Source organism: Neomonachus schauinslandi, chromosome 7 (assembly GCF_002201575.2).
Source record: "Neomonachus schauinslandi chromosome 7, ASM220157v2, whole genome shotgun sequence".
In the NCBI taxonomy this organism is placed as follows: domain Eukaryota; kingdom Metazoa; phylum Chordata; class Mammalia; order Carnivora; family Phocidae; genus Neomonachus; species Neomonachus schauinslandi.
The window spans coordinates 6,480,781-6,498,460 of NC_058409.1; the positions used below are offsets into that span (position 1 = coordinate 6,480,781).

Here is a 17,680-nt window from a genome sequence, read left to right on the forward strand (position 1 = left end):
CCTTGGGGACAGAACTGGGAAGAGGGCCAGTGGGGACAGTGTTCAGAAACCTGGTCAGGGGAGGGCCATGGGAGAGCAAGAGCATAGGAATAGAGAGCAAGGTTCTTGGTTCTCTATCCCCCATCACAGATATATTCTGCACTTCCCAGCAAGCCCCCAGTCCCTCACTGGGTCTCCATCTGTGGCTGTCATGACAGGCTCTCCCTGCACCATACAATCCACAACCTTTCTTTACTTGGCCCACGGACTCAGCCTATATCTATGATACCCATGATATGCACAGTACTGGGTAAGATGTGCTTAAATAAGGTAGTGCCACACTATCTTGGCATGAAGGATTTGATAGTCCAATGGGAAGGAAAAAAGAGCACTCTCATTTATGAGTCAGGAGTGACATGGAGCTGGGTGTCATCCCAAATATTTTCTTACTTTTCTGTGAGCTCAGTACCCTCTCAGTTTGCTATGGACAGTCCTATGATTTAGTTGTTATGCCTGTCCTACCTGGGTAATCTGTAGAACCCCCTTTCACTCTCCAGAGTGTCCCAGGTTGAGCCATAAATTTTATAGTCACTCTACTTCAGGTCCTATAGAGCGAGTCAGTTTTTTCATTGGACAATATGTTTGCAATTTACTCGTCAAAGAGTATTCGACAACTTATATTATTAAAACATGGAGCATCCAAATCTGTGAATATGATATGTCTCCATTCAGAATCTTTAATTTTTCTTAGTATGTTTTGTAGTATAAACACTTTGCACATCTTATATTAGGACTATCCCTGAATATATGGTGAATTTTAAGCATTTCTTAATTTCTAATGTACATTAATTTCAAATGTACTCAAAAGTAAATAGATACTTCCTATTATTCCTAGCTTGATGTGAGTGATCATAAATGGGAGTTGAATTTCACTAAATGACATTTCTTCATGTCTTGAGGTGAACAGATTTTCCTCCTTAACACAGTTTGTATTCGTATTTATTATTTGTATTATTTGTATATCGTATTATTATTTATTAATCATGGCTTTTTATTTATTTTTTAAAATTTTTTATTTAAAATCTAGTTGACATATAGTGTAATATTGGTTTCAGGAGTAGAATTTAGTGATTCGTCACTTACATATAACACCCAACGCTTGTCATAACAAGTACAGTCATTAATATTCACCACACATTTAGCCCATGCCTCACCCTCTCCCTCCATCAACACTCAGTTTGTTCTCTATCATTGAGATTCTTATGGTAGAAGAAGAAAAAGCAATTGACAAGACAGAGCATAAGGCAAACAACTGACTGAGCCACCCAGGCGCCCTGTGGAGCAAATTTTCAAGTGTCTGTTGGTTAGATGTATGACTTCTTTGGAGAAATGTTTGTTCATGTCTTCTGCCCATTTCATGACTAGAGTCTTTGTTTTTGGGGTTGAGTTTGATAAATTCTTTATAGATCTTGGATTCCAGCCCTTTATCTGATAAGACATTTGCAAATATCTTCTCCAGTTCTGTAAGTTGTCTTTTGGTTTTGTAGACTGTTTCCTTATCTTGATGAAGTCTCAGAGTCTTTTTGTTTCCCTTGCCTTTAGAGAGGTTTCTGGGAAGAATTTGCTGTGGTTGAGGTCGAAGTTGCTGCCTGTGTTCTCCTCTAGGATTTTGATGGATTCCTCTCTCACATTTAAGTCATCCATCCATTTTGAGCTTGTGTAAGGTGTAAGAGAATGGACCAGTTTCATTCTTCTGCATGTGGCTGTCCAATTTTCCAGCACCATTTATGGAAAAAACTGTCTTTTTCCATTGGATATTCTTTCCTGATTTGTCAAATGTTATTTGACAACAGAGTTCAGGGTGAATTTCTGGATTCTCTATTCTGTTCCATTGATCTATGTGTCTGTTATTCTCCCAGTACAATACTGTCTTGATGATTACACCTTTGTAATATAGCTTGAAGTCAGGCAAAGTGATGCCCCCAGCTTTGTTTTTCTTTTTCAACATTCTTCTGGATATTTGGGGATTTTTCTGGTTCCATACAAATTTTAGGATTGTTTGTTCTAGCTCTGTGAAAAATGTCAGTGGTACTTTGATGGGGATTACATTGAATGTGTAGATTGATCTGGGTAGCATAGACATTTTATTTTATTATTTATTTATTTATTTTTATTAAGTTATGTTAAAAACAATACATTACATCATTAGATTTTGATGTAGTGTTGAATGATTCATTGTTTGCGAATAACACCCTGGGCTCCATGCAGTGCATGCCCTCTGTAATACCCATCACCAGGGTAACCAATCCCCTCACCTCCGTCCCCTCTCAAACCCTCAGTTTGTTTCTCAGAGTCCATAATCTCTCATGGTTCTTTTCCCCCCTCTGATTTCCCCTCTTCAGTTTTCCCTTCCTGCTATCTTCTTCTTTTTTTTAAACATTTAATGTATAATTTTCTTCAGTGGTACAGGTCAGTGATTCAAGTCTTATACAATTCACAGTGCTCACTATAGCATATGCCCTCCCCAATGACTATCACCCAGCCAGCCCATCCCCCCCAAAACCCACCTCTCCAGCAACCCTCAGTTTGTTTCCTGAAATTAATTCCTCAAATGAGTTCATATGATATATGTCTTTCTCTGACTTATTTCACTCTGCATAATACCTTCTAGTTTTATCCATGTCATTGCAAATGGCAAGATTTCATTCATTTTGATGGCTGCATAATATACCATTGTGTATGTGTGTGTATATATATATATATATATATATACACACCACTTCTTCTTAATCCATTCATCTGTTGATGGACATCTTGGCTTTTTCCATAGTTTGGCTATTGTGGACATCACTGCTATAAACATCGGGGTGCATGCACCCCTTAGTGTCCCTACATTTTTATTTTTGGAGTAAATACACAGTAGTGCAAGTGTTGGGTTGTATGGTAGCTCTATTTTCAACATTTTGAGGAACCTCCATACTGTTTTCCAGAGTGGCTTGCACCAGGTTGCATTCCCACCAACAGTGTAGGAGGGTTCCCGTTTCTCCCTTCCCTCCGTACTTCCCTGACTTGTTAATTTTAGCCATTCTGACTGGTGTGAGGTGGTATCTCATTGAGGTTTCGTTTTGGATTTCCCTGATGCCGAGCGATGTTGAGCACTTTTTCATGTGTCTGTTGGCTATTTGGATGTCTTCTTTGGAAAAATGTCTGTTCATGTCTTCTGCCCATTCTTCATTGGATCATTTGTCTTTTGGGTATTGAGTTTGATATGTTCTTTATAGATTTTGCATACTAGCCCTTTATCTGATACGTCATTTGCAAATATCTTCTCCCATTCTGTTGGTTGTCTTTGGTTTTGCTGACTGTTACTTTTGCTGTGCAAAAGCTTTTTATCTTGATGAGGTCCCAATAGTTCATTTTTGCTCTTGCTTCCCTTGCCTTTGGCAATGTTTCTAGGAAGAAGTTGCTGGGGCTGAGGTCGAAGAGGTTGCTGCCTGTGTTCTCCTCTAGGATGTTGATGGACTCCTGTCTCACATTAAGGACTTTCAACCATTTTGAGTCTACTCTTGTGTGTGGTGTAAGGAAATGGACCAATTTCATTCTTGTGTGTATGGCTGTCCAATTTTCCCAAAACCATTTGTTGAAGAGATTTTTTTCCATTGGACATTCTTTCCTGCTTTGTCACGATTAGTTGACCATAGGGTTGAAGGTCCATTTTTGGGCTCTCTATTCTGTTCCACTGATCTATGTGTCTGTTTTGGTGCCAGTACCATACTGTCTTGATGATCACAGCTTTGTAATAGAGCTGGAAGTCCGGAATTGTGATGCCGCCAGCTTTGCTTCTCTTTTTCAACATTCCTCTGGCTATTCAGGGTCTTTTCTGGTTCCATACAAGTTTTAACATTATTGGTTCCATTTCTTTGAAGAAGTGGATAGGGATTGCTTTGAATATATAGCTTGCTCTAGGTAGCATTGACATCTTCACAGTATTTGTTCTTCCAATCCATGAGCATGGAATGTTTTTCCATTTCTTTGTGTCTTCCTCAAATTCTTCCATGAGTATTTTATACTTCTCTGAATGCAGATTCTTTGCCTCTTTGGCTAGATTTATTCCTAGGTATCTTATGGTTTTGGGTGCAATTGTAAATGGGATCGACTCCTTAATTTCTCTTTCTTCTGTCTTGTTGTTGGTGTATAGGAATGCCACTGATTTCTGTGCATTGATTTTATATCGTGACACTTTACTGAATTCCTGTATGAGTTCTAGCAGTCTTGGGGTGGAGTCTTTTGGGTTTTCCACATAAAGTATCATATCATCTGCAAAGAGTGAGAGTTTGACTTCTTCTTTGCCAATTCGGATGCCTTTTATTTCTTTTTGTTGTCTGATTGCTGTGACTAGAACTTCTAATACTATGTTGAATAGCAGTGGTGATAGTGGACATCCCTGGCATGTTCCGACCTTAGGGGGAAGCTCTCAGTTTTTCCCCATTGAGAATGATATTCACTGTGGGTTTTTCATAGATGGCTCTGATGATATTGAGGTGTGTGCCCTCCATCCCTATACTCTGAAGAGTCTTGATCAAGAAAAGATGCTGTACTTTGTCAAATGCTTTTTCTGCATCTATTGAGAGGATCCTATGTTTCTTGGTCTTTCTTTTATTAATGTATTGTATCACATTGATTGATTTGCAGACGTTGAACCAACCTTGCAGCCCAGGAGTAAATCCCTCTTGGTCGTAGTGGATAATCCTTTTAATGTACTGTTGGATCTTATTGGCTAATATTTTGGTGAGAATTTTTGTATCTATGTTCATCAAGGATATTGGTCTGTAATTCTCCTTTTTGATGGGGTCTTTGATTTTGGGATCAAGGTACTGTTGGCCTCATAAAACGAGTTTGCAAGTTTTCCTTCCATTTATATTTTTTTGAAAGAGTTTCAGAAGAATAGGTATTAATTCTTCTTGAAATGTTTGGTAGAATTCCCCTCGGAAGCCATCTGGCCCTGGGCTTTTGTTTGTTGGGAGATTTTTGACTGTTATTGTATATTGTCTGTGTTCCTTTCTAGTCTCTGTTACTTTTAGTTTCCCTCTTTGTTTAGAGGACCCCTTTCAATATTTCTTGTAGGGCTTGTTTTGTGTTTGCAAATTCCTTTAATTTTTGTTTGTCCTGTAAGTTTTTATCTCTCCTCCTATTTTCAATGACAACCGAGCTGGATTTAGTATTCTTGGTTGCATATATTTCTCATTTAGTGCTCTGAATATATCATGCCAGTCCTTTCTGGCCTGCCAGGTCTCTGTAGATCGGTCTGTTGTCAATCTAATGTTTCTACCATTGTAAGTTACAGTCTCTTGTTCTGAGCTGCTTTCAGGATTTTCTCTTTGTCTCTGAGACTCGTAAGTTTTACTATTAGATGTCGGGGTGTTGTCCTATTTTTAATGATTTTGAGGGGGGTTCTCTGTGCCTCCTGGATTTTGAGGCCTGTTTCCTTCCCCAAATTAGGGACGTTCTCTGCTATAATTTGCTCCAATATACCTCCTGCCCCCTCTCTCTTTCTTCTTCTTCTGGGATCCTAATTACTCTAATATTGTTTCATCTTATGGTATCATCACTTATCTCTCGAATTCTGCCCTCATGATCTAGTAGTTGTCTCTCTTTTTCTCAGCTTCTTTATTTTCCATCATTTGTCTTCTATATCGCTAATTCTCTCTTCGGCCTTATTTTATCCTAAGAGTTAGTGCCTCCATTTTTGATTGCCTTTTTGATTTCGACTTGGTTAGATTTTTGTTCCTTTATGTCTTCAGGAAGGGTTTACCTAATAACTTCCATGCTTTTTTCAAGCCTAGCTAGTATCTTTAAAATCGTTATTCTGAACTCTAGTTCCAAAATCTTACTAATGTCCATATTGATTAGGTCCCTGGTAGTCGGTACTGCCTCTTGTTCTTTTTGTTGAGGTGATTTTTTCCATCCAGTCATTTTGGCCATAGGAGAATGGATGAATGAGAAAACAAAATGCTAACAGGGTAACAACGACTCCAGAAAATTATACACTAAACAGATCAGAAGAGACCTGAAACTGGGGAAGAAAAAGGGAAAGAAAGAAAAAAGAAAAACAATCAAACAAAAAACAGATTATGATCAAATATGATCAGACTGGTGCATACCCTAGATTTTGGGAGTATTTTGGTCCTTTAGAAGAAAGTGCCTCCCAAAATTTTAATGAAAGAAAAACTTATATATGTACAAAATTGATGAAGGGATGGAATATGACTGTAAAGATGAAAATTATAAAAGAATTCATGGGAGAAATTGATAAGAAGTTGGTTGAAAAAAGAAAGAAGAGGATTTTTTTTAAAAGGGGGAGAGAATGTGAATGAAAGTGGTGGTGCCCTGATCACTTGTCCTGGAGCTGAAAGTTTGTGCCCCGCATTCTTCAGTGAGCCCTCAAAGAAAAGCATTCAATTTTTTCTCCCTGATTTCCATCAGATTTCTCTTCCCCCAGCCTGTGACGAGCGTTTTAATCTCAGGCCTTAATGTGACCCTTTTTGATCTCCAAACTTTAGGGACTACAGCAGCATGCCCCTGCATCCCTCATCCTGGGCGAGGGAGGTGGGTCTTCCTGCAGTTCTTCCTCTTGTTAGGCCCCTGCTTGGAGCACGGTTGCCTGACTGTGCAGTGGTTCCTGGTTTATGGCAACACTTAGCAGACAGTTGATGGAGGGGCTCCCTGTTTGCAACTGGCTTCCCCACTCCAAAATTTGGGAACTCTGACCCAGTTCTTTTGTGACTCTGGGGATCCTAAGACCATGCTGTCCCACCTGGGATTCTCCCCCACTTCACCTGATGAGAGCCCCTTCCAGGCAGGGTATGTTTCCCACTGGGGGAGACTCCTAAAAGTTCCGAGTTTGTGTTCAGCTGCTTATAACTATTTCCAGTTCCTGGTTTATGGAGGCTCCCTGCCCCTGTGGTTTATTTTCTGATATATCACCTTAGATTCACATCACTGCACCTCCTACCTTGCAAAAAATGGTCATTTTTCTATTTGTAGAATTGCAGCAGTTCTTTTCTAAGATCTCTGGTTGATTTTTCAGGTGCCCCAAATGATTTGATAACTATCTAGCTGAATCCAAGGGACCAGATGAAATTAGGGTCCCCTGCTCCCCCACCATCTTAACTCAGAACCTAAAATATCCCCTCCTCGAGAACAGTCCTAGAAATAGAATTGACATCTCATATCCTGGATGGAGGCTCACTAAATATAGACACTTTTGGCCCTAATTCCATGGAGCCAAGGCAGGTGAGAGATCTCCAGTGAGAGCCTGGCTTAGGCTTTTCAGGGAGATTGTGGACATAAGCAAATATAGAACTGGTGCTTGGACAATTGTGAAGTTGTGAGAAAACTCATGTTGACAAGAGAAAAACAAAGTTCAGCAAAAGAGCAGGCCAAAATCACTAGATTGTATATTTGTGAAGTAGGTGCTTTGTCAAATCACTATCTCAAGGAAAAGGGAAACACAAAAATCAAAATGAGAGAGGCAGGAAAAATAGTGAAAGGAAAGACTCTTGCCCTCTTCCCCATGGTGGGTCCCCAAGCCTTGTCAGGCCTGAGCTAGGCAGAGGTGATCAGATAGGTTCTGAATTAAATGGGAGATTTAAGTCGTGAATTGGATAAGGTTGGATCATAGCCTACTGAAAGCCAGTCTTAATTAGCTAAGTGGGGTGAGACTTACACGCAAAGCTGACCAGACAGCTCTGCAAACAGCCTCATATCCATCATGCAGTGGGCAAGAAGATTCCAGGTACGAAGGTGGTCTTAGCTTAAAGTAAAGCTGTTTTTTATTTGTATTTTCTTTCTTTTTTTAAAATTTTTATTATGTTATGTTAGTCACCATAAAATACATCTTTGTTTTTGATGTGGTGATCCATGATCCATTGTTTTTGTATAACACCCAGTGCTCCATGCAGTACGTGCCCTCCTTAATACCCATCACCGGGCTAAAAAAATCTCCCCTCCCCCTTCCCCTCTAAAACCCTGTTTGTTTCTCAGAGTCCATAGTCTCTCATGGTTCATCTCTCCCTCCAATTCCCCCCTGATTTTCCCCTTCCTTCTCCTAATGTCCTCCATGCTGTTCCTTATGATCCACTAATAAGTGAAACCATATGATAATTGACTTTCTCTGCTTGACTTATTTCACTTAGCATAATCTCCAGTCCCATCCATGTTGATGTAAAAGTTGGGTATTCATCCTTTCTGATGGCTGAGTAATATTCCATTGTATATATGGACCACATCTTCTTTATCCATTCATCTATTGAAGGGCATCTCGGCTCTTTCCACAGTTTGGCTATTGCGGACATTGCTGCTATGAACAGTGGGGTGCATATGGCCCTTCTTTTCACTACATCTGTGTCTTTGGGGTAAATACCCAGGAGTGCAATTGCTGGGTCATAGAGTAGCTCTATTTTTTAATTTTTGAGGAACTTCCACACTGTTTCCAAAGTGGCTGGACCAACTTGCATTCCCACCAACAGTGTAAGAGGGTTCCCCTTTCTCCACAACCTCTCTAACATTTGTTGTTTCTTTCCTTGTCCATTTTTGCCATTCTAACTGGTGTAAGGTGGTGTCTCAATGTGGTTTTGATTTGAATTTCCCTGATGGCTGATGAACATTTTTTCATGTGTCTGTTAGCCATTTGTATGTCTTCTTCAGAGAAGTGTCTTTTCATAACTTCTGCCCACTTTTTGACATGATTCTTTCTTTTTGGGTGTTGAGTTTGAGAAATTCTTTATAGATCTTGGATACCAGCCCTTTATCTGTAGTGTTATTTGCAAGTATCTTCTGCCATTTAGTGGGTTGACTTTGTTTTGTTGACTGTTTCCTTTGCTGTGCAGAAGCTTTTTATCTTGATGAAGTCCCAAAAGTTCATTTATGCTTTTGTTTCCCGAGCTTTTGGAGATGTATCTTGAAAGAAGTTGCTGTGGCCGATGTCAAAGAGGTTACTGCCTGTATTCTCCTCTAGGGTTTTGATGGATTCCTGTCTCACATTGAGGTCTTTCATCCACTTTGAGTTTATCTTTGTGAATGGTGTTAGAAAATGGTCGAGTTTCATTCTTCTGCATGTGTCTGTTCAATTTTCCCAGCACCATTTATTGTAAAGACTTTTTTCCATTGCATGTTTTTTCCTGCTTTGTCGAAGATTATTTGACCATAGAGTTGAGGGTCCATATCTGGATTCTGCATTCTGTTCCATTGGTCTGTATGTTTTTGTGCCAGCACCATGCTGTCTTGGTGATCACAGCATTAATATAGCTTGAAATCGGGCAAAGTGATGCCCCCAGCCTTGTTTTTCTTAAACATTTCCTTGGCGATTCGGAGACTTTTCTGATTCCATACAAATTTTAGGATTGTTTGTTCCAGCACATTGAAAAATGTCATTGGAATTTTGATCAGGATGGCATTGAAGATATAGACTGCTCTGGGTAGCATAGACATTTTAACAATATTTATTCTTCTGATCCATGAGCATGAAATATTTTTCCATCTTTTTGTGTCTTCTTCAATTTCTTTCATGAGTGATCTCTAGTTCCTAGAGTATCGATACTTTACCTCTTTGTTTAGGTTTATTCTGAGGTATCTTATAGTTTTTGGTGTTATTGTAAATGGAATCATTTCTCTAATTTCTCTTTCTACAGTTGCGTTGTTAGTGTATAAGAAAGAAATGATTTCTGTGCATTGATTGAACAAAATATTCTTGAGCAGAGTGGTCTTTAGCTTCCAAGTGTTTGAATTTCCGCCAAAGTTTTTCTTGTGATTGAATTATAGTTTTACATCATTATGATCTGAGAATACGCAGGGAATAGTCTCAATCTTTTGGAATGGGGGTTGAGACCGATTTGTGACCCACTCTCTGGTCTATTCTGGAGAAAATTCCATGTGTGCTTGAGAAGAATGAGCATTCTGTTGTTTTAGGGTGAAATATTCTGTATATATCTATGAGTTCCTTCTGGTCCAGTGTGTCATTCAAAGCTCTTGTTTCTCTGTTGATTTTCTGTTTAGATGATCTCTCTATTGCTGAGAGCGGAGTACTGATGTCTCCTACAATTAACATATTGTTTTCAATATGACTCTTATTTTGGTTAACAGTTGGCTTATGTAGATGGCTGCTCCCATGTTGGGGGCATAAGTATATACATTTGTAAGATCTTCTTGTTGGATAGACCCTTTAAGAATGATATAGTGTCCTTCTGTGTCTCTAACTACAATCTTCAGTTTAAAATCTAATTTGTCTGATATAAGAATTGCTACCCCAACTTTCTTTTGAGATCCGTTGGCAAGGAAGATGGATCTCCATCCCTTCACTTTCAGTCTGGATGTATAATTATTTTGAAAATGAGTCTCTTGGAGACAGCTTATGGATGGGTCCTGTCTTTTTATGCAATCTCTTACCCTTTGCCATTTTATGGGAGAAGTTAGGCCATTCACGTTGAGAGTGATTATTGAAAGATATGAATTGTCACCATGTTGCATGTGAAGACCTTGTTTTTATATATGGTCCCTGTAAATATCTGTTGTTTATCACTCTTGGGGTCTTTCTCCTTTTATAGAATCCCCCTTAATAATTCTTGCAGGTCCGGCTTAGTGGTCACATATTCTTTTAGTTTCTGCCGGTCTTGGAAGCTTTGCATCTCTCTATCCATTCTATATGTCAGGCTTGCTGGATAAAGTACTCTTGGCTGCATGTTCTTCTTGTTTAGTACCCTGAATATGTCTTGCCAGGCCTTTCTGGCTTGCCAGGTCTCTGTGGATAGTTCTGAGGTTAGTTTCTTGTTCCTCCCTCTGTACATAAGGAATCTCTTCCCCCAACTGTCCTTTAGATGGTTTCCTTGGATCTTAGATATGCAAGTTTTACTATTAGATGTCACGGTGTTGGCCTGTTTTCCTTGATCTTGGGAGGGGTCCCCTCTGCCTCTAGGACACGAATGTTTGTTTCATTCCACAGAATCGGGAAGAACTCAGCTATGATTTGCTCAAATACATCTTTTAGTCCTCTCTCTCTCTCTCCACTCCCTCTGGGATTCCAATTATTCTGACATTGGAATGCTTCATGGTGTCACTTATTTCTCCGATTCTATTGTCATGGTTTTTGATTTGTTTTTCCATGGCTTCCTCTTTTTCCTTTTTATCTGTTAACTGGTCTTCCATGCCACAAATTCATTCTACTGCCTCGCTACCCTAGCTGTTAGATTAGATTGGATCTCATTGATAGCATTTTTAAGTTCTTCCAGTTCAGCTTTCATTTCTGCCCTTAGAGACTCTATGTTGCCATTAATTGATTTCTACATTCTAGGTATTGTCTTCACAATTGCTAGCCTGAATGCCATCTCTGACATCTTGGTTATATCTGCATCCATTTGTAAATCTGCTGCAGAAATCCTAATCTCTGAGACTTTCCTGTTTTGGGCGTTTCTCCTCCTGGTCATTCTGCTGATGGGTGGTTGAGGGAATTCCAAGTTATTGACCACAACCCAAGCTAGAGGCACCTGTTTTCTAAGGACCTTAGGATTGCTGGTCTCTTGTTTTCCCAGCCAGTCTTCTTGGGGAAGGACCTGCCGTGCTGCTACTCAGGCCACACTGTTTAGGCAGAGTTGGCTTTCTCCCTGTGGCAGGGGATGGGCTGAGTGAAAACCATTTTTTTGTGGAGTTTCTTCCCTGGAGGCTTTCCTTGGTGGCTTTCCACATCTCTTCCAAGAGTCAGAGCAGAAGAGATTATTTCCAAACCTCTGCCTCCGAGAAGAGAGATGGCATTCTGTTCTTCAGTGAGCTCTCCAGGCGACACTGTCTCTGCTTCTGTCTGTGCTGCTATAAACTGCAGTGTCCTGGGTTTTGCCCCCCCTCGGTTGTGCTCCCAGTCCTGGCCTTAGGTTGGGGTATGTCTCTGCCCTTTGTGCTTCTAAATCCGCCAGCCACGTGCAGCCCCACCACTCAGGGTTTCCATTCGGGCACTGCCCTAAAGTCCTTTCCCTGCCACTACTGGTCTGTGAGTATGTGCCCCATCCCCAGGGCTGGAGGTTATCGCTAGTTGGCAGTGTAGGGTGCCAATGGCCAGGCTCCCTCCCACTTCCATTTATCCTCCGATATCTGCCTGCAGAATCTTTGAAAAAAACACCTGGGATATTCTGTTTGTAGAGATCCAGAGCTGTCTTCTTACATCTCAGGCTGATTTCGTGGGTGTTCAGTGTGGTCTGGTAGATATCCAGCTCAATTCCGGGGACCAGTTGAAATAGGGTCTCCTAATCCTCCGCCATCATTTCCCCCTCAGTCCCTACCATAAGTTGCTTTCTTATGCACTAATAATGCAACTGTAGAAAGAGAAATTAGAGAATCATTTTCATTTACAATAGCACCCAAAACCATAAAATACCTCCGAATAAACCTAACCAAGAGGTAAAGGATCTAGGAAGTACAGAATACTCATGAGAAAATTTGAGGAAGACACAAAAAGAAAAACATTCTATGTCCATGAATTGGAAGAATAAACATTGTTAAAATGTCTATGCTACCCAGAGCAATCTATACCTTCAATGTCATCCAGATCAAAATTCCAATGACATTTTTCAAAGTGCAGGAAAAAACAATTCTAAAATTTGTATGGAATCAAAAAAAGACCCAGAATCACCAAGGAAATGTTGAAAAAGAAAAATAGGGGCCCCTGGGTGGCTCAGTCGTTAAGCGTCTGCCTTCGGCTCAGGTCGTGATCCCAGGGTCCTGGGATCGAGCCCCGCATCGGGCTCCCTGCTCCGTGGAGAGCCTGCTTCTCCCTCTCCCACTCCCCCTGCTTGTGTTCCCTCTCTCGCTGTGTCTCTCTCTGTCAAATAAATAAATAAATAAAAATAAAAAGAAAAAAAAAAGAAAAACAAAGCTGGGGCTATCAGTGTGCCTGATTTCAAGCTATATTATAAAGCAGTGATCACCAAGACAGCATGGTACTGGCAGAAAAACAGACATATAGACCAATAGAACAGAATATAGAACCCAGATATGGACCCTCAACTCTATGGCCAAATAATCTTTGACAAAGCAGGAAAAAATATGTAATGGAAAAAATTCTCTTCAATAAATGGTGCTGGAAAAACTGGACAGCCACATGCAGAAGAATGAAACTCGACCATCCTCTAACACCATACACAAAGATAAACTCAAAGTGGATGAAAGACCTCAATGTGAGACAGGAATCCATCCAAATCCTAGAGGACAACATAGGCAGTAACCACTTTGACATCGACCACAGCAACTTTTTTCAAGATACTCCTCCAAAAGGCAGTGAAACAAAAACAAAAATGAACTTTTGGGACTTCATCAAGATAAAAAGCTTCTGGACAGCAAAGGAAACAGTCAACAAAACAAAGAGGCAACCCACAGAATGGGAGAAGATATTTGCAAATGACACTACAGACAAAGCGCTGATTTCCAAGATCTATAAAGAACTTCTCAAACTCAACACCCAAAAACAATCAAGTCCAAAAAATGGGCAGAAGACATGAACAGACACTTCTCCAAAGAAGACATACAAATGGCTAACAGACACATGAAAAAATGTTCATCATCATTAGCCATCCGGGAAATTCAAATGAAAACCACATTGAGATACCACCTTTCACCAGTTAAAATGGCAAAAATGGACAGGGAAAGAAACAACAAATGTTGGAGAGGTTGTGGAGAAAGGGGAACCCTCTTTACACTGTTGGTGGGAATGCAAGTTGGAACAGCCACTTTGGAAAACAGTGTGGAGGTGCCTCAAAAAGTTAAAAATAGAGCTACCCTATGACCCAGCAATTGCACTCCTGGGTATTTACCCCAAAGACAGATGTACTGAAAAGAAGAGCCATATGCACCCCAGTGTTCATAGCAACCATGTCTGCAATAGCCAAACTGTGGGAAGAGCTGAGATGCCCTTCAACAGATGAATGAATAAAGGAGATGTGGTCCATATATACAATGGAATATTAGCCATCAGAAAGGATGAATACGCAACTTTTACATCAACATGAATGGGACTGGAGGAGTTTATGTTACATGAAATAAGTAAACAGAGAAAGTCAATTATCATATGGTTTCACTTATTTGTGGAACACAAGGAATAGCATGGACATTAGGAGAAGGAAGGGAAAAGGGAGTGGGAGAAACTGGAGGGAGAGAAGAACCATGTGAGACTATGGACTCTGAGGAACTAACTGAGGGTTTTAGAGGAGAGTGGGCTAGGGCAATGGGTTAGCCCAGTGATGGGTATTAAGGAGGGCATGTACTGCATGGAACACTGGGTGTTATACAAAAACAACGAATCTTGGATCACTACATCAGAAACTAATGATTTAGTGTCTTCATGACGGTGCCACCTCCCGGCCAGAGCTGAGTAAAGGTGGTGAGGGCCAGCCTCCCAGCTCAGAAGGAGGCATGGGCATGGAGCTGGCTGGGGTCGCCAAGCCCGGGGATGGGGACGCTGAGCCCAGGGCTGGCGCCGCTGCCTAGTGCACCCTGTGGGCTCCATGGGGGCACGGCCCGGTGCTGTGCTGATGGCCCTGCTCCCGCCGCCCACGTTCACCCTCGTCCTCCTCCTCTTCTTGCCCGCCGCTCACAGGTGCCAGGAGCAGGCCCAGACTACCGACTGGCGGGCCACCCTGAAGACCATCTGGAACTACGTTCCCAAGTTAGACACGTACCTGAACGCTGCCTTGGACTTCCTGGGAGGCGAGGATGGGCTCTGTCAGTATAAGTGCAATGACGGATCTAAGCCCTTCCTGTGTTATGGTTTTAAACTCTCCCCGCTGAATGGATGTGGCTCTCCACTGTTTGATGTTCATCTTAATATTGGCATCCCTTCCCTGACAAAGTGCTGCAACCAACAGGGCAGGTGCTATGAGACCTGTGGCAAAAGCAAGAACGACTGTGATGAGGAATTCCAGTACTGTCTCTCTAAGATCTGCCGGATGTGCAGAAGACACTAGAACTAGCTCAGCATGTTCAGGCCTGTGAAACCACAGTGGAGCTCTTGTTTGACAGTGTTATACATTTAGGCTGCAAACTATATGTGGACAGCCAAGGAGCCACATGTAGGTGTCGCTACAAAGAAAAAAGTGATCTTTAAAGTCGATGGTGACAGTGACAGCAGATAAGGCCAGAAGAATAGCCTTTGACAAAGAACTACTGTTTTTTGAGCATAAAGCTGCCTGTTTTTGTGAAAGGATTATTTTAAGATTTATTTTGACATTAAAACTTCAAACTAAAGAAAAAAGTGGAGGAGGTGATCTTCCTGGACGTTGTTGCCTTAGTGTACCAAATTTTCTTGACCAATCTCAGAAAGAGGTGCATGTTAAGTGGAGATTTTTTTTTAAGATTTTATTTATTTATTTGAGAGAGCGAATGAGAGAGAGAGTACATGAGAGGGGGGAGAGTCAGAGGGAGAAGCAGACTCCCTGCTGAGCAGGGAGCCCGATGCAGGACTCGATCCTGGGACTCCAGGATCATGACCTGAGCCGAAGGCCGTCGCCCAACCAACTGAGCCACCCAGGCACCCGAGGGGAGATTATTTTAAAAGGAGTCTATACCTCAGTTTTCACAACTGTATTTACCAAAACAATGAAGTCAAATATAAAATTGATTACAAGGTATGTTGGTAAGGTATTTGGAAATATGGGGAAATCTTCACTTAGAAGTATATGTTTACTATAAAAATGTAAATATACATTTATTCATGGGAAAAAAACTAATGATTTAATGATTGGTGATTAAAGTAAAAATAGAAAATTTAAAATTTTTTCAAAAAAACCAATGTCCTGTATGTTGACTAACAAAACATACTAAAATTAAATTAAATTTAAAAAATAAATATAATAAAAACTGTTATGCTTAAGATTCTAAGGGCTCTAATGGAAAACGTAGACAAGATGCTAGAAGAGATGGGTCATATACACAGAGGTGGAAATTCTAAAAATCAAGAAGAATGTTAGAATTCAAACATGCTAAACGAAAGGAAGAATGCTGTCGATGATCTATTTGGTAGACTGGACATGGTTGGAGAAAGAATCTCTGAACTTGAGGATATGACAACAGAAACTTTGAATACTGAAAAGCAAAGAGAAAAAATAGGGGAAAATGGAATAGAATATCCAAGGATTGTGAAACAACTGCTAAGGTGTGACAAGTGTGTAAGTGTGTCATAACAGAAGAAATAATTGAGGCAGTAATGACAGAATTTCCCCAAATTAGTGTCAGACACCAAAACAAGCAGCCATCAAGGATGATCAGAGTACTACACAGAACAAGTGGAAACAAAACCAACCAAACAAAAAACACCCAGGTGTGTCACATTCAAACTGCAAAACCACCAAGGATAATAGGAGACTGGTGTCCAGAACTCTGCTTGGAACACCAGGAGAATAGGAAATGAGATAGGAGAAAACTGTAACTCATGCCGCTCCTGTGCCTTGGTCATCACTTCTCTGGAGCTGAGACCAGGGATACTGGGGAATTCCCCATGGTACTTAGCACCTGGAAACCACTTGATGCACTAATCACCCCTAATTTCCCACAGATAAACACAAACACCTCTCTGCTTCTAGGGCTACCACACTTTGACAAATCTGTAACCTCCCTTCCAGTGGAGGAGAGCAAAGCTTGAAGCCCCCAGACCCTACACACAGGGCTGAGCTCTGGCCCCATGGAGGAGGTGCCATGTGCCTGCCCTGGGTCTCTGCCTTATCCCAGGTTGACCTTCACAGTCAGGCAGGAAGGCATCTCCTGTGAGAAGAATTCTTACCCATGCATGGCTGTGGCATTGAAGTTGTTCCTGAGCTTCTGGGAAATGGGCAGCCTCCAAACACCAGCTACTTTACCCTCCTGTGCCATTTGTTTGGTGGGCACCCTGGAGGTCTGGTCTTGGGCCTGGGGTACCTAGTGATGTTCACCTGCCTACTTCTTCCCCTGAATCCCTCAAATATAAGAGAATTAATGTGGGGCAGTTGGGTGGCACTGCCAGTGCCCCAGGAGACTTACAGCAGTGAACAATAGGGACATTTTTCTTTGAGATTTTACACTTTAATACTTGTATGTAAAGCAGAGTTGCAAGAAGGCACAGAAGTCTTTATGTTGCCTAATTACATAAGATACATGGAAATGGAGTTTGTATTTCAGTAAGTAATTAGGAAGTAATTAGTGCCAGAAATGCTGGACTGACTTTACTAGTAGCTATGATGGTAAAGATAAAAAATGGAAGTGTAGAGAGAGAAATAAACGCCGAAGGAAGCACAATTCCTCTATATCAGATTCTAACATCATGTACCACCCTTCAGTGCACAAATGAGTTCTGCACTGGCTCCCTTCCTCACTCTCTTACAACATCCAACTCAGAAAAAAGACTTCTTTTATCAGCCCTAGGGAAAATGTAACTGATGCAATTGTGGGCCTTCAATCCACGGAAACTGTGGTGGTCAATGTGGGGAAAGATTCATTATGAACTTGTCCAATATCTTAGGCTTTCACAAAAGCACAGAGCAGATGAATTTCACACTCAGGAAGAGCGATCTTTGCTGAGGCAGGGTTTTCTACACTTCTGTTCCTTTGCATTAAGCGGATGGCACTTAGGACTACACGTACAAAGGGAAAGCCGACCTAGCTTCCCGAAACAGGGGCTGAGTCGAGAGAGGCCTTC

At 41.1% G+C, this 17,680-nt stretch overlaps 1 protein-coding gene and 1 pseudogene across 1 annotated transcript in view; one reads left to right on the forward strand and one right to left on the reverse strand.

Moving 5' to 3' along the window:
* RASGEF1C (RasGEF domain family member 1C) overlaps nucleotides 1-17,680 on the reverse strand; it is an 838,438-nt gene that overhangs the window by 813,110 nt on the left and 7,648 nt on the right. The gene's annotated exons all lie outside the window — the stretch shown is intronic.
* Nucleotides 14,547-15,118, forward strand: LOC110577565 (annotated as a pseudogene).